We start from the raw sequence: 10,811 nt of genomic DNA, 5'->3' as shown, positions 1-10,811 counted from the left end.
TATAGCACTACACTTCTATTTCTCAAGAAACACAAAGCACAGAAAGGAATATTTTATTCCAATGCATAGAGGTTATTTAGAGGATCCCTGTAGGGTTTTCTCTTTCTAAAGTCCAAGAGAACAATGCTTTGCATTTGCTGAAACTCCAGGACTGCAGATCCAAAGTGACAGATTCACATTGGCCTCTGGGTAAAATTGGTGTGAGCAAATGCAGTGTTTTATTATCATCATTTCCAAGTCAAGCACTGACCAATGGTCAAATTCCCTTAAATTCACAGAAAATAAGAGATATAACAATGATGATGTAAAATTTTTGTAAGGTAGCCCTACTTAAATTTGAATAGCAGCCTTAAATCCAAGGTTATGCCATTTTACTCTTTTGTTGTTAAATATCTATTTATGAATGATAGAGATAATGCATGGTCATTATCATTATGTTTTATGCATAGAGTAATAATGATTTAATGTTTAAAATAAAAAATAGGTTACAATGGTTCAAAAATTTTTAAAATATTTTTTCGTACACTTGTCTCCCAGTGCCACAGTTCCCTGCCGACACACAGTCAGGTAACCACGGTTATTAACATCCCCTCGGAGTTGCTTTGTGCACACATAATGCTGCATACATAAGCAACACCGAATGTAGATGTTATTTTCTCTGCCTCCCTATCTCCCACCCAACAATACTATATTACACACAGTGTTACCCAGTTTTTAAAAGCTTTATTTTGAAATAATTATAAATGCACAGGAAAGGGCAAAAATGGTACAGGGAGGTCTCTATCCCCCCATCCCGTTTTCCCGTTGATAATGTGCTGCTTGGGACACAGCACTGTGCCGAATGCAGCACAGTCACATAGATGCAGTCGATAGAGCATGTTTGCATTTGAACCACTTTTACATGCATTTGTATAAAATTAGTGAAATCTGAGAACCACTAATCTGTTCTCCATCTCAAAAATTTTATTTCAAAAATCTTATATATGTGAAATCTTACAGTCTGTACCTTTTGAGATTGGCTTTTTTCACTCAGCATATTCCCCTTGAGATCCATCCAAGCTGCTACATGGATCAATAGTTAGTTCCTTTCCATTGCTGTGTAGCATTGCACAGTAAGTATGTATCATAGTTTGTGTAACCATTTACCTATTGAAGAACATTTGAGTTGCTTTCAACTTTTGGTTCTTGCAAGTAAAACTGTTAAAAACATTTGTGTACAAAGTTTAGTCCTAAGGTAAGTTTTCATTTCTCTGGGATAATACCTGAGAGTAAAATTGTTAGGTGATATGGAGTGTTCATGTTTAGGTTTATGAGAAACTGCAAAACTATTTTCTAGAATTAATGTACTATTTTACTTCCCCAATGCATGAGTACTAGCATTTAGTGTTACCCCTCTATCTGTTAGTTATTCTGATAGTTGCATAGTAACATCTCACTGTGGATTCAATATGAATTTCCCTAATGGCTAGTGATGTAAGCATGTGGTTATTTGCCATTTGAATGTTACCTCTGGTGATATATCTTTTTACATCTTTGTTCATTTAATAATTGGATTCTTGTTTTTGTGGTTTTTACTGTTGAATATTAAGAATTCCTCACATATTCTAGATATAAGGTATTTGTATGATATGCAATATGCAAATATTTTCTCCTGTTGCTGGTCTTGGTATGGATTTCATATAGATTTTCACAGAGTAAAAGTTTTTAATTTTGATAAGATCTAATTTGCTATTTTTTTTTCTTTTTTGGTTTGTGTTTTTGTTGTCAAGTCTAAAATCTCTTTTATTCCTAGGTCCTGAATATTTTCTTTCATCATTTTTTCCTGAAAGTGTTAGTTTTATGTGTTATATTTAAATCTATGATCCAATTTGAGTTAATTTTTTTATTAAAGTGTGAGCTTTATGTTGAAGTTCAGTTGTTGTTTTTGTTTTTTTTTGCTTGTGGATGTCCAGTTGCTCAGGCACCATTTGTTGAAAGACAATCCTTCTTTTATTGAATCACTTGTGTGCCTTTATCAAAAATCATTTGGCTATTAATGGTATGGGGTGATTTCTGGGTTTTTTATTTTGTTCTTTGATATGTGTTGATCTCTCTGACAATACTGCTGCTTGTATGCTTAGCTTTATAGTACTGTAACTTTATAGTAAACTTTAACTTTGAGTGTAGTAATTCTTTACATTTATTCTTCTCTATCAAAATTGTATTGCTATTCAAAGTAGTAAAATAGTGCTTGCTTCATCAGCATATACACTGAAATTGGAACAAAACAGAGATTAGCATGGCCCCTGTGCAAGGATAACACACAAATCGTGAACTGTTCCTATTTTTAGACAAAATAGGCTAAAAGAGTATATCCCCACCAAAACAGCATTGCAAGAAATGCTAGAGAGACTGCTTTAAGAAGATGAAGAAAAGAGAGCGAGAGAGAGGAACACAGATACAAAGGAAAAAATGGCAATGAATAAGTACCTATCCATGATAACCTTAAATATAAATGGATTAAATGGTCTAATCAAAAGACATAGGGTAGCTGAGTGGATAGGAAAACATGACCTGCATATACACTGTCTACAAGAGACCCAGCTCAGAAGAAAAGATCTACAGACTGAAAGTGAAAGGATGGAAAAAAACATTCTAAGTAGCGGACATGAAAAAAAAAGCAGGGGTAGCAATACTTATATCAGACAAAATAAACTTCAAAACAAAGGCTATAAAAAGAGACAAGGAAGGACATGATATAATACTTAAGGGAGTCATCTGTCAGGAAGATATAGCCCTTGTAAACATATATGCACCCAACATAGGAGCACCCACATATATAAGGGAAAACTTGAAGGACTTCAAGAAATATCGACAGCAACATATTCATCATAGGGGAATTTAATACCCCATTGTCAACAATGGATAGATCTTCCAAAATCAATAAGAATATCATGGCATTGAAAAGCACTCTGGATCAAATGGACTTAATTGATATATGCAGAACCTTTCACCCCAAAGAAGCAAAATATACATTCTTTTCAAATGCAAATTGAATATTTTTGAAGATAGACCACATGGCAGGACACAAAACAAGTCTCAACAAATTCAGGAAAATTGAAATCATATCAAGCATTGAGCTCATATCACAATGGCTTGAAACTAGAAACCAACCTCAAGGGAAAAACTCAAAAACATTCAAATGCATGGAGACTGGATAATATGTTATTAAAAAATGAATGGGTTAACAGGGAGACCAAGAAAGAAATCAGAAAGATTGTGGAAACAATAAAAAGTGAACACAAAGCAGTCCAAAACATATGGGACACAGCCAAGGCAGTCCTGAGAGGGAAGTTCATAGCAATACAGACTTACCTAAAGAAGACAGAAAAATCTCAAATAAACAACCTAACCCTACTCTCAAAGAAGTAGAGGAAAAACAGCAAACAAAGCCCAGAGTGAGTAGAAGGAAGGAAAAAAATCAAGATCAGGGCAGAATTAAATGACATAGAGACTAAAGAAACAATTCAAAGGATCAATAATCCAGGAGCTGGTTCTTTGAAAAGATAAACAAAATTGACAAGCCTTTAACAAGACTCATCAAGAAAAAAAGAGAGAGGGCCAAAATAAATAAAATCCAAAATGAAAAAGAAGTTACCACAGAAATAGAAAAGATTGTAAGAAATTACTATAAACTATATGCTAAGAAATTGGACAACATGGGCAAAATGTACAAATTTCCAGAAATGTACAATCTTATAAAATTGAATCAAGAAGAAGCAGAAAAACTGAATAGTGCCCTGGCTGGCATAGCTCAGTGGATTGAGTGAGGACTGTGAACCAAAGTTTCTCAGGTTTGACTCCCAGTCAGGGTACATGCCTGGGTTGCAGGCCACGGCCCCCAGCAACTGCATATTGATGTTTCTCTCTCCCTCTCTCTCTCTCTCTCTCTCTCTCTTCCCCTCCCTTCCCTCTCTAAAAATAAATAAATAAAATCTTTAAAAAAACCCTGAATAGTCCAATAACAGCTAGTGAAATTGAAGCACTAATCAAAGAACTCCAGCACACAAAAGTCCTGGACTGGATGGTTTTACAGAAGAATTATACCAAATATTTAACGAAGAACTAACTCCAATCTTTCTCAAACTATTCCAAAAAATTCAAGAAGAGAGAAGACTCCCAAACTGTTTTTATGAGGCCAGTATTTTCCTAATTCCAAAACCAGGTAAAGACACACAAAGGAAGAAAACTACAGTCCAATATCTCTGATGAATATAGTTGCTAAAATCCTAAACAAAATATTGGCAATCTGGATCCAGCAATATATTAAAAAGATCATACACAATGAATAAGTGAGATTCACCCCAGAGATGTAAGGAAGGTGCAATATTCATAAATCAATAAACATAATATATCACATAAACAAAATGAACAAATCAACAAAAAAAAACTATTAACAAATCAACAAACAGTAAGTGCTGGCAAGGATGCAGAGAAAAGGGAACCCTAGCTCACTGTTGGTAGGACTGCAGACTGGTGCAGCCACTGTGGAAAACAGTATGGAATTTCCTCAAAAAACTAAAAATGGAACTGCTTTTTGACCCAGCTATTCAACTGCTGGGATTATACCCTAAGACTCCCAAAACACCAATTCAAAAGAACCTATGCATCCTTGTGTTCATAGCAGTGTTATTTACAATAGCCAAGTCTGGAAACAGCCTAAGTGCTCACTAGTAAATAAGTGGATTAAAAAACTGTGGTACATTTATATAATGGAATACTACTCACCAGAAAGAAGGAATTCCTAACTTTCATGACAGCATGGATGAAACTGTAGAATATTATGCTAATTGAAATAAGCCAGTTGGTGAAAGATGGATACCATGTGATTTTGCCTGTAAGAGGAACCTAATGAACAAAATAAACTAATGAGCAAAATAGAACCAGAGACATAGAGTCAAGGAACAGACTGATAGCAACCAGAGGGGAGGGAGAGGGGGATACAGGTGGAAATAAGGGGAAGGGACTAGTCAAAGAATATGTATGAGTGACCCATGGACATGGAAAATAGGGTGGGGATGGACAATAGGCTGTGGGAGTTGGATAGAGGGTGGGCTGGGCCAGGGGGAGCAATGGGGAAAAAATGGGATGACTGTAATAGAACAATAATAAAATATTTAAAAATAGAAAAATAGCTATTTTTTTGCTTTTGCACATGAATTGTAGAATAAGTTTGTCTATGTCTGCAGAAAACCATGGAATTTTGATAGGGATTGTGTTAAATCTATAGATTTACAGTTTTTCAACTATAATTCTACTTTGCCACACCCTGTAGTTTATGGAGAGATTCCTTATCTCTTTTTACAGTTTCATAATATGACATGTGGATAAGTACCACACTTTCATTAAGTGATAGTCAACAGATGGATACTTGGATTATTTCTAATTTACCGTTATTATAATTTAAAAATCATTCTTTATATATGTACATTTTTGAGTTTCATTTATGTGTGCCTGCATACTACACATAAATGAACCAGAAGTGACACTGTTGGATCAAAAGGTATTTTATTTGGATTTTTGATACATTTTTACACATTGTCTTCACGGTTTGTACTCCCACCAGCAATGTATGAAAACAACACCATCCCCATGGCCTCACTAACAGTTTGATGTTCAGTTTCCTGCCAACAGCCCTGCTAGCCTGGTTCCTATATCTGTTTTAAGTAGGCACTCTGCTCTTTCAGGGTGAGCCTCTCATCTGCAGAAATGAATTTTTGCTGGTATTTTCTAAGTGTCCTTGGTACTCTATCCGCATGTCTTTTGATTCTCCTTTTTTTCACTTATTGCTCCAATACAAATACTGTTGTATTTAATTTGAAATCTGAACAGTATGTGAGATTATATTTATCTCTTACTCTAGCAGAAAATAAAGTTTGAGTTTTGCATTTTTTTCTCTGTTTTGCTTTTCTACAATTTTTCAGCATAAACAGAATAAAGTTACTTATTTAATTTTTAATATGCACACTTAGTAAAGGGAGAAATGTGAAGACTTGGGAACCAGTAGTGTTTGTGAACAAATAGGAATTTTGGAATACAGAAATCTGAATCACAATCCTACTTTAGTACTTACTGGTTGCACAACTTACTGTGTTGAGTAATTTATGAAGGGGGACCCCAAACCCCAGACTTATCTCCTACAGGAGGGCCCCTTGTAGTACAGGCTTCCCCTGCTAGGTGAGTGTTCTGGGAACCCATCTGTATCAGTGTACTGACTGGTGTTATTGTGAGAGGCTGTGTTTGGATTCATCGATTTTTTTTGACTCTTTCAGTGTGTTTGCACATTTCATGATGGGTATTTAGGGTCACATCTGCCCATACCACACTAAGTATTTAGCAGTTTTTTGACCAAAAATGCATGAATTGCCTCCTACCTCACCCTCTCTATTCACCCAATCTTGCCCCAAGTGACTTTTTTGTTTGTTCCTCTGGATGAAAAAGTCCTCAAAGGCAAACATTTTGCTGATGTGAAGGAGGTAAAACCAAAAATGGCAGAAGCACTAAAAGGCATCAAAATCAGCAAGTTCAAAAACTGTTTTGAGCAGTGGAAAAAACGTCTTGATAGGTGTATAGCATCAAATGGAGAGTCTTTGAATGTGACTGAAGTTTAAACATGTAAAAATAAATATACAATTTTTATAAATAAATTCTCTTTTTTGGGTCCCACTTTGTACTACAACTAAGCCTCAGTTTCCTTAGATATGAAAAATGTACCATAATAGCCATTGTATAGGGTTGCTGCAAAGACCACAGGAGGAAAACTATGCCCAGTATTTGGCCCTCTCAGATGTTCAAAATCACTAGTGTCTCCCTACTGCCAAGGACCCTGCTAAACTCTTTAGCCAGTGCTTGAGTATTATGAGAAAGTCTTCTCTTTTTTTTTCATTTTTACTAAATCCATCTGAGTAATACATTTTAAACATTTCTCTTAAACAGTTATGCTCCTTGGTGCAAGAGGAGGCCAATTCTGTAACAGAGTCTTTGGAAAAAGAGACACTGATTTTTAAGGGAAACATATGCATGAACCAGAAGTTTTTTTGTATCAAAAATCACTCCAACATGCACATTTATAATGAAAGAAAAATGGCTAAGGTCGGGGGGCATAGTAGGGGGAAAATGGAGACAACTGTACTTGAACAACAATAAAAAATGTGGAAAAAAGAATAATGCACACCCATTTCAGAGTTGTGGCTAACCTGGGGGAGAAGGAATGTGGCATGAGGTCAGATGCTCTGAAACATTTTATATCTTATTTTTTTAATTTTTAAAAAGAGTCCTTTGATGCAAATATGGCAAAATAGTACCATGTGTGTTTAATCTCAGTAGTGAATCCATGGATATATATCATGTACTATTTTCTGCTTTTTGTATGTTAAATATCTATTGAGTACCCTATTTTATGCTAAACAGTTTTTCTAAATAAAAACCAAATATAAAGGAGTGACAAAAAGAGAAAAATGTTCAGACTGTCTTGTTGCCTTTCAAAAACATTATTGGAATTGAATTGTCTTTATCTAAGAGTCCTGTAAACACCATGAAAACAAGTAGAAAATCATTATAATCTTCATTCTTTAATTTGTAAAAAAGACAAGTCATCTCTACAGATTATGGAGAAAATTTTCTGCTGCTCCTAGCTGATTATGGCTTTACTTATTATATTTTCATGGTGTTCAACAGCTCCTGAAAATATATGTAACATATAAATCTTCTCTCTCATAGTTTATTTTATGAACTATGGTTTTCATATTTCAAGGAAGGAAAGAAAGAAATGAAGGTGATAAGAAACAAGAATTCTTAAAGGACGGATGGTTGAAAACAAGGCCAAGCAGTTTTCTGAAAACTAGCACAGTGGATATTTTTGTCTCTTTTCCTTTTCCATCACATACATGTACGCTTTCAATACTGTATGCTAACACAGTGCAAGAAAGGACAATAGAAGGGGTCTTTTTTTCTCATTATTGAAACACTAAATATTAAATTTATGTATGTATGAATTATATATCTGTTGCTGTTTTCTTAGTGCTCTAAAACATGTATTGTTTGTCCACTGGTAATCCAGTGTAAGATGAAGCAAACATTTTTGTTTGCTTTAGGATACCAAAGGTTTTTCTACATAAGCCTTATTTATATTTTAATTATAAAACAACATTTGAAAGACAATGTGGTTTTCTGAAGGAAGCTGGGTAGCTTCTCACAAATAACTGGACAAGAAGTGAAGGAGTACAGCTACAATACTTTGTTAAACTTCAGAGAACAACTTACATTCATATCGAATATGTACTTTCACTTTGATATATCTTTAGAAAATTCATACCAACATTTCTCTTTGAAACTAAAATAAATTTCTACTTAGAAATCATAAATAAATATAAAAACACAAAAATATAAGTATGTTAGTTTTATGAAGCTCAGTAGATGGATTATAGCATATGAATCATGACAGTGATATTTGATATTTATAAGTGTACATTTTCCAAGATGTTTTATGAAAATATTACTTTCCCTCTGTAATTATCTAATTTACCATGTAGAAAAGCATGGTAATTAAAATAAAAGTGTATTATATATAAAGTGGCATTAAATGATAATTCTAGAAAAAGAATTTTGAAAATAATTTCAACTGAAAGTGGGATTTAGTAATTTGGAAATACAAGTAAATTCAATTTATATGTTTTTTAAATTTAATATTTGAAGTCTAGTGGTATATTTTAAATTGTAAATATTTAAAGTATACCTTGATTTTCTAAAAGAAAAGACTTTTTGGGGAGAACAACATTGAAAATTCAAATATCAAACTCTTAAGTTAAATTATTTTAAACTTTGGTTGCCAAATGTGCCTAGTACAGTTGTGAATATTATAGTATAAATATTAAATTTCTTCTTTTACTTGTAAGATCTTGGTTTCTATGTAATAGTAATTTAGACCTTGAAGAAACATTATGGATGATTGAGTTGCCCCCTGAGGATGATTGAGTTACTCCCTCCTTGAGTAAGCTCATATGAGGAAACCAAGGGCTGAGAGAATAAGTGATTTGCCTTGAATCCTTCAGCTATTAGCATTGTTATTTCTCTGTAGTAGGACTCATAATAAAACTTCAGAATAATAGAAATAGTAGAGTCTCATCTCCAATTGAAGGATAGAAGCTGTCATTTTCCTTATAGTCATAGAAGATGAATCAACTTATTTTATATTTCAATCCCTTGATCTTTGCAAGGAAATTTTTACCTGTTTTCACATTTCTTACATTCAGTGAAAAAAAAGGAAAAATATAGTTAAAATCCCATTACCTTTACCTAGAAAAATTCTTTGAATTGTATATATTCAAAGACTAGCATTCTTTGTAGTACATATATAGTACATATTCCAGACTTTTGAAGTCTTTCTTTTTTTGCTGTTTTACCTTAGGAACCTGCTGACATCTGACTGCCACTTGGCCAATTGCAATGTCTTTCCACAGTTACCTCTCCTGTGAAACAGCCATGTGAAGTAGATGCTACTATACTACATGGAAACCTGGCTCACCTGGTTACATGATTCAGTAGGACTTGATTGCAAATCCTGGCCATGACACTCCAGACCTCACAATCATTCCAGCACACTATGCAGCCTGTTAAAAGAATATACCATGAAATGTGTCAAAGAAAAACCTGTGGTTGCTCAGTGGATGATAAGAAAGGGAGGGGCAGTATATTGGGGACTGTATGCATTAGGTTCATTTAGGAAAATCAGAACCCACTGCTCTAGTTAACTAACTTACACAAATTAGAAAAAATGTGGAGATCCACTAGGTAATTTAGAGCTACTAAAAACCTTTGAACAGAGAATAAAGAAAACTAGTATTTATGAAAAATGCTCATAAATATGTATTCATCGAAGACATCATAGCTTTTTCTCTCTGTACTTCCTCCTTCAGAAATGGTCCTTCTCCTCCTCTCAGATTATCTGTCCTCGTTTCTTTTCTCCTGTTGGCAAAACATTATATTCATTATTATAATGGTAGCAACAATTTTATAATCTGACCCAAATTTTGGTCACTCTTAATTAATTCTAGGGGTGGACACCAAATTGAGAAAATGAATCTCTTCCTATTTTGGACTTGAAGCTAAGAGAGAGTCAGGCAGTACAGTAACAAAGTTTGAGAAATGTACAAAGCTTGAGAAATGTACAAAACCATGTTTTCTGCCATGGGGTCCAGGCAAAGTATATAAATCTCATATGAAGTGAGAAAATATTTATCAAGCAAGAATAGAAAGGGGAATATAGCTGACATATAGTTATGGTGCTCTGATTGTGTTCAAATATCAGTTGTTTTTAGAGGCTCAGATAAATTCTTATGTTTGGTCCAACAACATGTTCTAGGGTATTTAGAGTAAATTTCCAAATTTTGCTTAAACTGGTATTCAAAGAACAGAATTAACTAATACAAAGGTTGCTTTTGGGAAATAATTCTGGCAGTGTTATGTGAGACATATTAGATGAGGAAGAAGCTGAAGATACGGGTATCAGTTAGAAGGCAACAGAGTAGTTCAGGAAAGTGGTAATAAGGACTGAGACTAAGAGGTTGCTGGGTATAAGAGGAAGAAGTAAAAAAGTTAGTTAAAAGTGGATTAAAAGAAGTTGAACATATACACACATATATATATATACATATATGTGTATATATATATACTCATATATTTATATACATAAACATATCTATAAATAGTACAAGTCCCTTAGTCAGTTTAGGCTGCTATAATAGAATACCATAGACTTGGTAATTTAAACAAAA

At 33.9% G+C, this 10,811-nt stretch overlaps 1 non-coding gene across 1 annotated transcript; it reads left to right on the top strand.

Annotated features, from left to right (window-relative positions):
- Positions 1-2,226: 2,226 nt before the first annotated feature.
- On the top strand, positions 2,227-2,329 carry LOC123822273. Its single transcript, XR_006786248.1, has one exon. It is a non-coding gene; the product is annotated as a U6 spliceosomal RNA (small nuclear RNA).
- Positions 2,330-10,811: the final 8,482 nt, after the last annotated feature.

The sequence above is a fragment of the Phyllostomus hastatus genome, unplaced genomic scaffold (assembly GCF_019186645.2).
Source record: "Phyllostomus hastatus isolate PE091 unplaced genomic scaffold, TTU_PhHast_1.1 phas_contig_40, whole genome shotgun sequence".
Lineage (NCBI taxonomy): Eukaryota > Metazoa > Chordata > Mammalia > Chiroptera > Phyllostomidae > Phyllostomus > Phyllostomus hastatus.
Note: the sequence above shows the minus strand (reverse complement) of the source record. Positions and strands in the feature narration are given on the sequence as shown.